Here is a 16,125-nt window from a genome sequence, read left to right on the forward strand (position 1 = left end):
GTGGTAAAGAGGGTTTTTGTCATGTTAGCTTTTATCAGACAGGGAATGGGATATAAAAGTTGGGATATTATGTTACAGTTGTACAAGATAATGGTTAAACCCCATTTGGAGTAGTTTAGAGATACAGCATGAAAACTGGCCCTTCAACCCACCGAGTCTGCACCCAACGACCAATTAACCTACAAACCTGCACATTTTTGGAATGTAGAAAATATTTGTGCATGCACATGCTGTACGTGTATGCTGAGCACGAGTCTGAATCATAATGTTTGATGTGAGAAGTTACCTGCTGAGACCCATTAACGCTCTTGACCCACAATGTAATGAAGATTATTTTTTATGTGGAAAACCTTGAAAAGATTCACATGCATCTCTTCCAAATTAATGTACGGCAGCTAATATTCATGATGTGGTCTGCTCTACAATGAAGAAAGCAGTTGCAAGGCGAGTGAGCATGCCTCTTCAGATTTAGATTTTAAACTTAAGAGATACAGAGTGGAAATAGGCCCTTCGGCCCACCGAGTCCAGGCAGACCAGCGAGGGAGAAGGCAGAAAAGGTGAGGTAGAAGGATACGGAAAAGGTGGAGGGATAAGGAGAAAAAGAGGAAAGAAAAAGAAGAAGGAGAAAAAGAGGAAAGAAAAAGAAGGAGAAAAAGAGGGAAGAAAAAGAAGAAGGAGGAGCAGGAGGAGGAGGAGGAGGAGAGGGAGAAGGAGGTCTCCGATGTTCAATGACACCTTCTGAAGGGTTTGGATCTGTGGGGAGTGGTAGTCATTGAAAGGAATTTTCAAGTTTATTGTGCTTGTGTAAGTCCTGGATTTACATTTGGTTTTAACATGGACATTCCCCGTCTATCCACAGCGGTGCAGTGGGGATGGATGTAGAGGGACGTAGAGTGATGCAAGGTGCAGGAGATGCTTGGTACTGTCGCTTTTGTGGTCAATATTTAATAGTGATTTTTATTGTCACATGTGCGAAGTGCTAACAAACAGTGAAATTATTTCTCTTACAAACAGTCCAGCAGAGTATTGCTGGTCATGGGCCAGTCCTGTGAACTAGATGCCCCTTGCTACCCCTGTGGGTTGAGAACACTTGTACCAGTTTGCATCCTTCCCAGTTGATCACAGCAGGGACTTTCTCTCAGTTAATTTTGTTTGTTTTGTGATGTTCAAAACTGCTGCTTTGCTATATGTCTGCAGCAACGTGCATTAATCGACTGTGTTTAGAGAAATTAAACTCAGCTCCAGAATAACGATGCTATCAATTTCTTTAATTATTAATTCGGCATCTTGTCTCCGTGTTCTGCAAAATCAAAAATTATTTAGTTGTGCTTTCACACAGGTGATCTTTCTACTATCAAATTGACAAAATCGATCCAATTGTAAATGGTGCTCCCATTGTCTACACAGCATTACTGACTAGAGAAGGCATATTAACAGGAAGATATTGGCTCTAGAGAAAATCTTTGCAAGCACTGACTTTCTCGACAACTAATGATTTACCTTTTTCTTTCAACTATCACATAAAGCATTAGAAAATTGGGTTAAAATATTGCCCTTATCTACTGTAATTTATTTTGTAATTTGGAGATTCGCTTTCCTCTCTGCTAATGAGGAGCTACCAAAGAGCAATTTGCTCTGAATTTGTCATGTAGGCAATTAGTGAGCTGAGCCCAAACAACAAACACAACCGTAGTGCAATTAATTAGTCAGCGATTAGACTGAAGGATTAGGCAATGATTAGCAAAACAAAGAGCAAAATTGCAAAAGTGAGGGGAAAAAAACGAAAGGCAGAGTATCACGGAAATTGGAAATAAATGCGACAAACAATAGGGAAACAAAGAACTGCAGATGCTGGTTGATGCACAAAAGGACACAACATGCTGGAGTAACTCAGTCAGGATCAAACCCCGGGTCTCTGGCGCTGTAAGGCAGCAACTCTACCACTGTGCTGCCCCTAAAGTGTAAGTGGATGTTTTGTGCTGTGCAATAAGTTCCACACATATATTCAAGGGGTACCAAAACACTTTTTTTTTAAATTAGACTCGAATATTTTTAATTTTATTTGGGATTATAAAGCACATAGAATTAAAAGAAATCACTTGTGCAAACCCAAAGAGGTGGGGGGGGGGGTTTGCATTACCTAATTTTCTATACTATTATTGGGCAGTACATGTTAAAAATATAATTTATTGGTTGGACAGTTCTGCTCAACAGTTGGAATGGATAAGAATGGAGAAAGAGGATTGCGCCCCTTACGATCTAGGAGCGATCATTTTTTCCCCAATAAAGCTGAATAATATGTTATATAAGAAGAATCCAATTATACAAAATACAATATAGATGATATGTGCATGTACCTTTAACATAGTGACCTCACCACTACTAACCACTCCCCATATCACAAGTATAATTACAACCTCCCCACCCACTGATCTCTCTCTAGTTCCCGTGACAGACCTCGTACAGCTAGTGCAGTAATGTATGTTACAGTATGAATAAAGTGAAGTAAAGACACAGTGTTGATGACGCTTCTTTACAAATACGAATCTGGAAACAAATAAAATTAACTTTAAAATTAAGAAATTTATCAGTGTTAACACCAATAGTGAATAACCCAGTATTTAAACCATCTGGTACGGATAAAACATATAAACAATGGGAAAAAGTGGGAATTAAAAAGGTAGGTGATTTGTATGAATTGGGAAATTTATTATCGTTTCAACAACTAAAATCAAAATTTAAATTGAATAACAATCAATATTTTAAATACCTACAGGTATGTGACTTTATGAAGAAATATATACCAAGATACCAAAGTATAATTTTAGACTCACTGGAAGAAGTAATGAATATCAATGCGGAGTCAACAAAATTAATATCATACTTGTATAACAGTATTTTAAATATAGAATTACCATCAACAGAGGCAATTAGAGAAGACTGGGAAAAAGAATTAATGATAAAAATCTCAAAAGAAACATGGGAAAAATATTTGATACATATACATAAATGTTTGATCAATGCTAGACATACCTTCATTCAATTTAAAGTATTACATAGATTATATTATTCCAAAACTAGGTTGAATAAATTTTATTCAAATATTTCTCCCATTTGTGATAAATGTCTTTCTCAAAATGCCAATATTACGCACTCATTTGTCTCTTGTTCAAAACTTTATAAATTTTGGTGTGATATATTTGATATATTCTCAAAGCTATTTAAGACAAAAATGGAACCTAACGTCGAAATGATTATATTTGGAGTAAGTGGAGATGGGAACAAATTAAATACCAAAACTAATTTTTCAATTATGGGTTAATAACAGCAAAAAAAACTTATTCTTAAATTTTGGAAAAATGCTAATATACCAACATTTAAAATGTGGATCAGTAATATGCTGGACACAGCACATTTGGAAGAAATGAGACTCCTCCTAATAGACAAACAAGACCTATTCTTAAGGAGGTGGTCCCCATTTATTGATTTCTTGGATTCATGTGGTGACATAGTATCATGAAAACCAACAGTTACAGGTATGGGTGAAAGACGATTTAGAATATTAAAAAAACCCATCTCACTTTGGCAATGGAATAATCTCCCACCTGCTTTCCTTCACTTATTCCTTCTCTTTCACTTTCTCTTTGTTGCTTTTTTACCCACGCTCACTAATCTATTCTTCACTTCTCACACCTCTTTTTCTTCTCTCCTTTCTCACTTCTCTCTTAAAAAAAAGGGAAGTTGTACAGAGAATGTAATATGTTACCATCGTTTTTGTACCAATGCATTCTACTCACTTCTAATAAATAAAATAAAAAAAATAAAATAAAAAAAAGGTTCAAGTAAATTTAACTTTTCTTTGTTCTCTTGGATTCTGGTTATACACAAAATTATAGTGCGTCAGGCAGCATCTCTGGAGAACATGGATAGGTGCCGTTTCAGGTCACGACCCTTCTTCAGTCTGAGTTTTTAAGGTAAATTGGCCTCAGTGTGTAGGGAGTAGATGCAAGAGTGGGATAACATAGAACTTGGATGAATGGGTGATGAATGGTCAGTGTGGACTCGATGAGCGGAAGGGTCTGTTTTCATGCTGTACTTTAAATGAAACTAACCAGAGTGCAAGGGGAGGATATAGAGTGCAAAGTCATCGGATATTTTTTATGCCAGAGATTGACAGGTTCTTGATTAGTAAGTGTGTCAAAGGGTACAGGGGAAATGCAGGAGAATGGAGGTGAGAGGGAAAAATAGTGTACGGGGTGATTGCTGGTTGGCGCGGACTCGGTGCGCTGAAGGGCCTGTTGCCGCGCTGTAGCTCTCTAAAGTCTAATACCTCATGGCAAAGACTGTCCTTTCAGTTTGTTGCATAATTTAGTCTCCAGCCCCTTACTCCTGGATCCCTTGCATCTGTTGTAGAGTCGGCATCAAAGCTACTGCCTAATCAGAGTGCAGCATGCTCCTGAATCACAGAACTCAGGGGTCACTGTTCTCAAGATGTGTGGAGATGATTGACCAACTAATTGAAGACAAGGTCCAGCAATCTTATCAAAATCCTTGTCTGATTGATTGCTCTTCACTAAAGAAAAGAATAACCCTTCCATTAGCCTGGGTCGCAAAAGTTCAAATCTTCCCATTCGCTCTGCTCTGGGCTTTTAAGACAGTCACCAGTCTTAAAAGCTCAGAACACAATCATAGCCCAGAGACTTGAGCACTATGGTGGCAGATATCCTTTCCTATAGATATTAGTGTATCAGTCTTTATAATAATCCAATAGTCTCGTGAAATTGTATCATTAGATAGCACCTTCCAAACCCATGACCTCTACCAACTAGAAGTACAAGGGCAGCAAAAGCATGGGGGTCACCACCACTGAGTTACTCCAGCACCTTGTGTCTATCTTAGAAAGAAACAGGCACCAGTCTTCTGGCCTGATGTGTGTGCTTCAATCATGCTATATGATCACCATTGATCTTGGATTACGCTGCAGTCTGTCCCTTGCAGTGCAAAATAATCCATTGAGGATGGACTTGAAGGTGGTCAACAATGTAGCAGTGCTCAAGGGAAGATCTTAAGTAGTTCCACCACCACTATCTCTGTACTAAATGGCTGACCTACCACCCTGAGGTTATGTCCCTGGTTCTAGAGTCAAGAGTTAAGGGAGTCGAGAGTGTTTGATTGTCATGTGTCCCCAAACAGAACAAAGACATTCTTACTGGCAGCAGCACAACAGAATATGTAAACATGTAGAAACAAAGAACTGCTCTATACCAAAGATAGACACAAAGCGCTGGAGTAACACAATGCATCAGGCAGCATCTGAGGAGAAAAAGGATGGGTGACGTTTCAGGTTGGGACCCTTCTTCGTAGGTTGAAAGTAGGGGGTGGGGGTGGAGAGCTGGAGGCAACAAAAGACCAGGACCAGTCAAGGTTGGTGTTGATCAGTATCACTCATGTTATGATTCATACTTTGTAGTTACGGCCACTAGCTTTACAGTAACCCTCCCTGCCTGGTTCCCACATTATTAGAGAAACGTGCTAGCATGAAGTTACTGATGCTGTAACATTAATAAAGTCTTTGGACCTTTATCACAGTGTAAGGCTTCAGTTATTTGAACAGCAACATCACAGCAGTCGGGCACAAATGACCTTAGGCAGGGTGGTGCCTGGTAAACCCATTGTTGGTAAACATAGCACTCTTCAGTATTTCTGATTCTTCAGCCTGAGAATTCATAGATTAACGGTCACGGAACTTCTCGGGCACAAAGGTTCTCTGTCGTGTACAGCAACAATCTAACCAGTCCTAACTACTAACAAGATACAAAGTGCTGGAGTAACTCAGCTGTTCAGGCAGTGTCTCTGTTCTCCGGGGATGCTGCCTGACCTGCTGAATTACGCAAGCACTTGTGTTGTAAACCAGTAATAGACACAAAATGCTGGAGTAACTCAGTGGGACAGGCAGCATCGCTGCAGAGAAGGAATGGGTCAAGACCTTTCTTCAGGCTTACCAGCATCTTGGATTCCTTGATCCTACAGTCTGTTTACTTTTTTTTTAACCTAACCCGATTTCCTAACCCAGATGTTTACTAATTGCATGTTTTGCACGAATGTCTTGTTTCTTTTTCTTTTCAATGTCTTGCATAATTTATGTTTCCCTCTGTGTGTGTCTAAGTGATGCCTGTGATGTTGCTGCGAGCAAATTTTTCATTTTGTACCTGCACTTCACTGTGCATGCATTTACGACAATAACCTTAACTTGACTTGACATCCCATTGAGTCCCCTGTTTACGTTCATCCTAATCTCACTTTTTTCCCACATTTCAATCAACTCCCCAGATTTGACCATCCGCCTAGTCGAGAGGAAATGTTCAGTGGCTGATAAACCTACCCACCTTTATGTCCATAGAATGTAGAGGGCAGCACAGTGGCGCAGCGGTAGAACTGCTACCTTACAGACCCGGGTTTGATCCTGACTACGGGCATTGTCTTTACGGAGTTTGGCCGTTCTCCCTGTGACAGTGTGGGTTTTCTCCGGGTGTACCGGTTTCATCCCACATTCCAAAGATGTGTGAGTTTGTAGATTAATTGTTTTCTGTAGAATGTAAATCGTCCCTAGGATAGTGCTGGATTATTGGGTAATCGGTGTTCACCTGGAGAAAACCCACGCGATCTCAGGGAGAACGTTCAAACTCCATACAGAGAGCACCCAAATCAGCATCCAACCTGGGTCTCTGACATTGTAAGGCAGCAACTCTACCGTTGCGCCACTGTGATGCCCTAACCATTTGAACCTTACTCACAATGTTATCTTTTCTTCATGGGATAAATCAACCACAGATGAAGTGATTGCTTTGCTAAACCTCTCCATTCAATGGTGACCTTGCACTTCACCTTAAATCCACTTCCTATTCCCAATCTTCCTTTGCTGTCTACAATTTTGTCAAAGTATGTTACATGTGGGATAGAACAGTGCAACACGGGAATGGACCCTTCGATCCATGATGTCTGAGATGGCCATGATGTCAATTTAAACTAATCCGACCTGCCTGCATGTGGTCTATATCCCTCCATTCCCTTGCCCGTTCATGCATTGTCTAAATACCTCTTCGGTTTTTGTTTACTTTAGTTTAGTTTAGAGATACAGCATGGAAATAGGCCCTTCAGCCCTCCGAGTGCACGCCGACCCACAGTCCCCGTACACTAGCCCTATCCTACATGCTAGGGCCAATTTACAATCTTTACCAAAGCCAATTAACCTACCAACCTGTACATCTTTGGAGTGTAGGAGGAAATTGGAGCACCCGGAGAAAACCCACGCGGTTACAGGGAGAACGTACAAATCCCGTACAGACAGTACCCGTGGTCAGGATCGATCGGAGTCTTTGGCAGCAAATCTACCACTGTGCCACCATGTCACCCCACTATTTTATCTGCTTCTGACACCTCCGGGCATCCACCATTCTCCGTGTAAAAAAACTTGGCTATGTAAATCTACGTTAAACTTTCATCCTCTCACCTTATGGCCACTGTATGCCATGTAATACTTGACATTTCTACTCTGGCAAAAATACTCTCAATATCACCCCTGTCTATTCTCAGGACTCGAGTGCCTGGGCTATAGAGAGAGGGTGAGCAGGCTAGGGTTCTATTCTTTGGAGTGCAGGAGGATGAGGGGTGATCTTATAGAGGTGTGCAAAATCATGAGAGGAATAGATTGGGTAAATGCTCAGTGTCTTTTGTCCAGAGTAGGGGAATCGAGAATTAGAGGACAAGGTTTAAGGTGAAGGGGGGGGAACGATTTAATAGGAACCAGAGTGGTAACATTTTTACACAGAGCACGGTGGGTGTATGGAACGAGCTGACAGAGGAGATAACTAAGGCAGGTACTATTGCAATATTTAAGAATAATTTAAACAGGTACATGGATCAGATAGGTATAGGGGGATATGGGCCAGCCGGTGGGGCTAGTGTAGATGGGGTATGTTGGTCAGCATGGCCAATGTGGGCCAAAGGGACTGTTTCCACGCTGTATTATTCTCATTTTATAATCTTCGATCAGGTCTCCAATCAGCATGTTACATTTTAGTAGCGTTTGTCCTTTATATAAGTAGTTGCGAATAGAAAGGGAGTCAGTTAACAAGGCAGTATTTATATTTATGTGATATTTTAACCTTGAGACATTTTAAAGCTTTACAAAACCAGTGAACTGCTACGGACAATTAGAGTTGTTATGCAGAGAAACGCAAACAGTGAATCTGCAGGCAACAAGGTTTTACAGCTGCAGTAAGACATAATAATCAGATAACCTTCTTGGTTGACAGATGTATGTTGGCCAAAATACTGACACAAAATTAAAACAGAACATTCAAGAAATACCCAGTGGACCAGAAAGCATCTGTTCGGAGAGATATAGAGGTCTGGGCTGTAGGGAGAGGCTGGACAGGCGAAGACTTTATTCTTTGGAACGCAGGAGGTTAAGGGGCAATGTTATAGTGGTGTAAAACATTCTGAGGGGAATAAACAGGGTGAATGCAGAGTATTTTATCCAAGGAAAGGGAATGAAGAACTAGAGTGCACAGGTCAAAGGTGAGGTGAGAAAGATTTAATTGGAAACACTTCTTCATTTAAAGGATGGTGAATATATGGAATGAGCTGCCCCAAAGAGATTTTGATTGAAAGCTGCAAGTGCTCTCCCTATTGTTTGGGACAAAGGCCCATCATTTATTTATTTGCCTCTGTACTCCACAATTTGAGATTTGTAATAGAAAAAAAAATCACATGTGGTTAAAGGGCATTGTGGAATACAGAGACAAATAAATAAATGATGGGTCTTTATCCCAAACATTACGAGGCACTGTATAACATAGAAACAGACCCTCCGGCCCACCTAGTTGTATGTTCATAAGTTACAAAAGCAGAATTAGGCCATTCGGTCCATCATCTACTCCACCATTTAATCGTGGCTGATCTATCTTTCCAACTCCATTCTCCTGCCTTCTCCCCTCAACCCCTGTCACCCTTACAAATCAAGAATCTGTCAATCTGGACCTTAAAAATACCCAATGACTTGGCTTGCACATCGATGGCAATTAATTCCACAGATTCCCCACTCCTGATTAAATAAATTCCTCCTCATCACCTATCTAAAGGTCTGTCCTTTTTGATAGGAGATGAGGAGGAATTTCTTCAGTCAGAGTCCATGCTTACCATCAATCACCCATTCACAGTAGTCCTATTTATCCCACTTTTGAATCCACTCCCGACACACTTGGGGCAATTTACAGAAGGCCAATCAGCCTACAAACCTGCACATCTTTGGGATGTGGGCGGATATCGGAGCACCCGGAGTAAACTAACTCAACAACGGACCCTTGTGGGACCCACCTTTCCTTGATCATCTTTGCTGGCTTTGATTTGTCCTTTTCCATACCTTTCATTCATTTGTTCTATGTGCCTTTTCACATATCTTGTTTCCCTCACCCCTGACTCTCAGCCTGAAGAAGGCTCTCGACCTGAAACGTCACTTATTTCTTTTCTGCACAGATCCTGTATGACCTGCTGAGTTGCTCCAACATTTTGTGTCTCTCCCTATAGTCGCTCTCTTTTCAAGGACAATAGGCGCAGGCATTTCATTTGATCACCATAGGTGTCACACCATAATAGTTACAGATTGCCGACCTAAAAAATGAGCCATTTGTTTTGTCTCTGTGTCTCCACATTCTGAGCGTTTATCTTGTACAATAACTTTTTATGTGGCTCCTTATCAAACGTGCTTTGGAAATCCACACACACTACATCTATTAATTCTCCTTTATCCATCCTGCTTGTTACATTCTCAAAGAACTTCAGCACAATTGTCAGGTGCAATTTCTTTTTGATAATCATATTATGAAATGGAAATTGTGTTTGACAAATGTATTGTGCTTCATTGTATTATGATATTCTAAACATCTTGCTGACACCTCCATGAGAATTGATTCCAGCATTTTCACAGCAGCAGATGTTAGACTAACAGGCCTAGCACTTCCTGTTTTGTGCCCCACTCCTTTTTTGAATAGGACATATAACTTGTAGTTTTTCAGTCTCGTGGGGGCTGGCTTTCCAAAATCGAAGACATTTTGAAATGCGTCTTTTATTACCACCTTCACTCATTGAATTAGAGGCTTGAATAGATAGACAGCCAGAGCCTTTTACTTACACCCAGAGTCTTTTATTTAATGCTTCAATGGTTCAAGGGTGCCTTATCGTTATGTGTGCAGTGCACAGTGAAATTCTTTTTGCATAGATCACACATGCACGAGTTGCCAAATTTCCCAAGTTTTTTTCTTACAGAGATGGTGGTGATTGCTTGGAATGTAGTTCCTGGGATGGTGATGGAATACAGCTGAATAAATCCTCCTCTCTTACAAGAATACTGCATAATGTAGTCAGTTGCAAACATTAGCAGTTCAACTCCAGGGATCTTACCTGTACACATTCTAGGGTCCCTGCTCATTTTTCCATCTCTATATTGGTTTTCATTTAAAAGGCTAGTTAAAGTCAGCATTCACATTCATAGGCAGCGGGATTATTCTCTTTAATACGGAGTTTTTTAACTTCACCGATGACCTGCCACTTTTATTTGGCTCAAATTGCTGGAGTAACTCAGCGGCTCAGGCGGCATCTCTGGAGAAAAGGAATAGGTGACGTTTCGAGTCAAGACCGTTTTTCAGGAAACAGAAATTAATGGATTCACACAGCACAGAAATGAGCACTTCAGCCCCTTATCTATTTTTTTGTCTTTTTGTTAGATTACCTTGGGGAGGGTAGTTGGTGCTTGATTGCAATCTCCAATTTTTATGCTTATGTAGGTTCGAGTCAAAGCACCCGGAGAAAATCCACGTGGTCACGGGGAGAACATGCAAGCACCATACAGACAGCACGCGTAGTCAGGATTGAACCAAGCATCACTTGAGAACATGGATAGGTAATGTTTCAGGTTGAGACCCTTCTCCAATCTGAATAAAGGTCCCAACCCAAAACTTCACTTATCCATGTTTTTTGGAGATGCTGCCTGACCCGTTGAATTTCTCAAGCACTTATTCATTGTCATAGAATCATACAGCGCAGAAACAGACCCTTCAGCCCAACTTGCCCACGCCGACCAACATGCCCCATCTACACTAGTCCCAACCTGCCAGTGTTTGGCTCATATCCCTCTAAATCTATCTTATCACTGTACTTCTTAAGTGCTTTGTAAATGTTGCGGCACTTTGTGTCCTTGTTTTGTAATGTCTTTTATTTTGTAATGTCTTGTGATGCTTTTTATTTTGCACAGTCATTTTTCATTTTTCATAATTTATGTGTAATGTATATACAATTTATGTTTTTGCAGGTTTGTCTGCGTCTATTTGCCTGTGATGCTGCTGCAAGCAAGGTTTTTATTGCATCTGTACCTTCCTGCACCTGTACAAATGACAATAAGTTCGACTTGACCTGACTAGAGGTGATTCATTAGCTAGGATTTTACAATCTTTCGGGTGGTGTATTTGGAGTGTGAGATCCTTCAAGGGTCCTGACACGAACCGTCACATACTCCTTTTCTCCATAGATGCTGCCTCACCCGCTGAGTTTCTCCAGCAATTTTTGCCTACTATTGATTTTTCCAGCATCTGCAGTTCCTTCTTAAACAATGGTTTTGAAAGATTTATTGTTAGATTTTAGAGATACAGTATGAAAAGAGGCCCTTCAGTTACCGAGTCTATGCCGACCAGAGATCACCCCATAAACTAGCACTATCCTACACTAATGCTACGGACAATTTACAATTTTCAGAAGCCAATTAACCTACAAGTCTGTACGTCTTTGGAGTGTGGGAGGTGCAGCACCCAGAGGAAACTCACGCGGTTACAGGTTGAACGTACAAACTCCGTACAGATAGCACCCATGGTCAGGATAAAACCCGGGTCTCTGGCGCTGTGAGGCAGCAGCTCTACCACTGCGTTACTACAACGCCATGCATACTGTTGCTAGCTTGTGACTTTTGCATCCTGTTCGACTTTAAAAGCTTTGGTGTTAAGGATCTCAAGGCTCCCTTTCAATGTGGCAGCTTTAAGTCTAAGAAAGGACAATGGCAAGAATACCAAATAATTTCTCTCAGTCACTAAACACCTACAACCTTTATTGCTGTCATTCAAGTATTTTCAGCAGCACATTTATGTCTCTGAAACTCAGTGCGCATTCAGCCTGCTCCCTGAATATCTGGACGGCTCACAGCAAACTTCTTGCCCAGAGCTAAAGCTTTATTCACAGATAAAATCCATTATTGAATTCAAAATCATTGTTCTTCCCTCCTAGGAGAGCAAACAGACCACATCCTCGTCTGATCCATTGAGCCGGGATATCTTCTTTGACAGTATTTTCAATAGCCTTTATGCCTATCACGGCTTCTATACTTTTATACATGTTTTCAATGCCTTGAAGTACAATATTAGTGAGTCAGCTCAGAGAATTCACACCTGTGAAAAGTGGCATACAATCTTGATCAACTGTGGAAAGACACAAAGTGCTGGAGTAACTCAGCAGGTCAGACAGCATCCTTGGACGACACGGATAGGTGACATTTCGGGTTGGGACCCTTCTTCAGAATGGATCTAATAGTTCCTTGATTTAACAATTCCATGTTAAGAATGAGCATTAAGTATTCTACTGTCCATTTGGACACAACTCGTCTCTCCTTTCTATTTCCACAAGTTCGGCCCATATTTGATTGAAAGACACAGCACAGAAAACAGGCCCTTCCGCCCACTGAGTCCATGCTGACCATCGATCACCAGTTCTCTGTTACTTAATTTTCACATCCACTCCCTACAGACCAGGGGCAATTAACAGAGAGCCAGTTGACCTACAAACCCGCACGTCTTTGGGATGTGGGAGGAAACCAGAGCACGCAGAGGAAACCCATGCGGTCACAGGTAGAACGTGCAAACTCCATACAAACAGCACCCAAGGTCAGGATTGAGACCGTTCTCTGATGCTGTGAAGCAGCAACTCTACTGCTGCGCCAATGTGCTTATCCGAAATTCATAGATTTATATGCCCCTGGCGTTCTAAAATTGGTAAAAAAATGTTTAGCCTTTTTCAGTTGTTCTAATAGATGCCCAATTTCATTTTTTTTGTTCCATTCTAAATTATTTTTGTTGCTTTAATGTAGAAGTCTGTTCTATTTAATAGCATGTGTGATTCCAACAGGTAGTGTGACCTGTCAACAATGATAATACTACTGCCCTTATCTAGTAGTTTGATGATAATATTTAGGTTGCATTCAATTAGAAAAAGAACAGTACAGAATTGGACTCGACCCTTCAGCCCACAATATCCGTGCCGATTACAATGTCAAGACTGACTCTTATCAGCTCGTACCTAACCCATATACCCTCCATTCCCTGCATATCCATGTCCAAATGTTTTTTAAACCTGATAGTCCCTGCCTCAACTACCTCCTCTGGCAATTTGTTCCATACACCCACCATCCCTTTGAGCTGCGTTTGGACATTTTATTTTTAATTTGTTTGGAGTAGGAGTCACCAATCTTGAAAATGTGTTCAGCAGAGGGTGGTGAATCTGTGGAATTCATTGCCACATATTGCTGTGGAGACCAAGTAATTGGACATTTTTAAAGCAGAGATTGACAGGGTCTTGATTACTAAGGGTGTCAACGGTTATGGGGAGAAAGCAGGGAAATGGAGTTGAGAGGGAAAGATAGATCAGCCACGATTGAATGGCCTAGGCCTATGAGATCTCCTGTTTGTCAACCATGTCAACTCCCTTTCCCATTCCCACATTGACCTTTATATCCTGGGCCTCCTCCACTGCCAGAGTGAGGCCACACGCAAATTGAAGGAACAGCACCTCATATTTTGCTTGGGTAGCTTACAACCCAGTGGTATGTACTTTGAATTCTCTATTTTTACGTAACTTTATCTTGCACTTCCACCCCCTTCTATCCATGTAACCTTCCTCCTCCTGATTTGTTTTACCAGTTTCACAGTTCTCCACATTCTTTCCCTTTTGAGATCACACCTTCCCTAGTCAAATGCCCAACCCCCCACCCCTACATTCAGTCTGAGGAAATGCCACCCATCCTTTTTCTCCAGAGATGCTGCCTGACCCACTGGATTACTCCAACACTTTGTGTCTATTTTTGGCGGAGTAAACTTGATGCGCTGAATGGCCTGATTCTGCTCCTATGACTTATAAACATAACTGACTGTAGAATTACAGGACACATTCTTTTTTGCTGGCGTTGGAATGATTCATTGCTTTGCACTTGTTCTCTCAGTCAGAGACCAAACTGGTCACCCTCCCAGTTAATGTTAGAGTTAGTGTTAGCCTTAACAGGTCGACTGACATTTTGATTTACGACCATGCTTTCGATTGATTTCAATCCAACTCCCTTGCATTTATCCAGCCCAGAACATTGAACCTTTGCCAATGGTTCAATGGTTCAATAATTCAATGGCACTTCATGTTTCAGAAAGAACTGCAAATGCTGGAAAAATCTAAGGTAGACAAAAATGTTGGAGAAACTCAGCGGGTGAGGCAACATTTATGGAGCAAAGGAATAGGTGACGTTTCGGGTCGAGACCTTTCTTCAGACTGCTGTGGAAGAAGAAAGGAAGGGGCAGAGACAGTAGGCTGTAGGAGAGCTGGGAAGGGGAGGGGAAGGAGGGAGAAAGCAAGGACTACCTGAAATTGGAGAAGTCAATGTTCATACCGTTGGGGTGTAAACTGCCCAAGCGTAATATGAGGTTCTGCTCCTCCAATTTGCAGTGGGACTCACTCTGGCCATGGAGGAGACCCAGGATAGAAAGGTCAGATTTGGAATGGGAGGGGGAGTTGAAGTTCTGAGCCACTGGGAGATCAGGTTGGTTAATGCAAACTGACCTGAGGCGTTGGGCGAAACGATCGCCAAGCAGGCGCTTGGTCTCACCGATGTAGAGCGATGTACTTCATTGTCACATGTACCGAGGTACAGTGACATTTCTTTGCGCATACACTTCAGTAAAAATAATATTATACCTTAGCACAATCACAGTTAAGTATAAAATCAAAGGCATGCAGATGCTGGTTTATACCAAAGATTGACAAAAATTGCTGGAGTATCTCGGTTCAAGTTACCTGAAGGAGGGTCCTGACCTGAAACATCACCCATCCTGTTTCTCCAGAAATACTACTTGACCCACTGAGATACTACAGCATATTGTGTCTATCATAATTGTCCAAGTGTATAACAATAATACACCGAGACAGCCAACACGAATTAACATGTTTTATGCCATTTTTCACGATTCAAGTCATAAATGTTTAGTTATGAGGCACAGAGAGTGAGGAGTAACGTATGCCTGCAATGTACTGCCAGACGTGATGGTGGAAACAGATACAATAGTGGCATTGAAGAGGTTTTTGGATAGGCACATCGATATCGAGGGAATAGAAGGATATGGATCATGTGCAGAAAGAGGGGATCCTATGCTGCACTGTTCTATGTTTTACCAAGCTGTATGAAGATAGGTTTCTCCATTTGCTAACCCTGTCATGTTTTACTTCCTTCCTCCATCGCCCTATTACAGGTGAGACATTAACCTTTAAGTGAGGAGTGTTTAGTCCAGAACACACATCAATCAAATTTCAGGCATGGCAGAAATATTTCATTGGTATCACATAAAACTTAATTTCTAATCTCTGAACACTATTGTTATTATATTTAACCATCTGATTCATAAACCACTACAATTTATCTTTCAATACATTTTATCAACTCTTAATGACTCTGGTAAGCTGAAGAGATCTGTTATAACTCAGTCATCTTTAAGCACATTGTTTTTACGCTGAATGGAGTTGCTCACCAAAAAACAGAAGCCCGTAACTCCAGCCACCTTCATAAGCCTCCCATTCAACTACTGATAATGCACATCCCATTATACCAGCTTCTTATTATTTGCTGCATCCCACCAGGATGCAGATGACAAAAGTAATTTTCTTGAATCAGACATTTTAGGTTTGGAGGGATATGGACCAAACATGGGCAAATGGGACCAGCTTAGATGGGCTTCTTGGTTGCCATTGGACAAGTTGGGATGATTGGCCCAG

Source organism: Leucoraja erinacea, chromosome 17 (genome assembly GCF_028641065.1).
Source record: "Leucoraja erinacea ecotype New England chromosome 17, Leri_hhj_1, whole genome shotgun sequence".
Classification (NCBI taxonomy): domain Eukaryota; kingdom Metazoa; phylum Chordata; class Chondrichthyes; order Rajiformes; family Rajidae; genus Leucoraja; species Leucoraja erinaceus.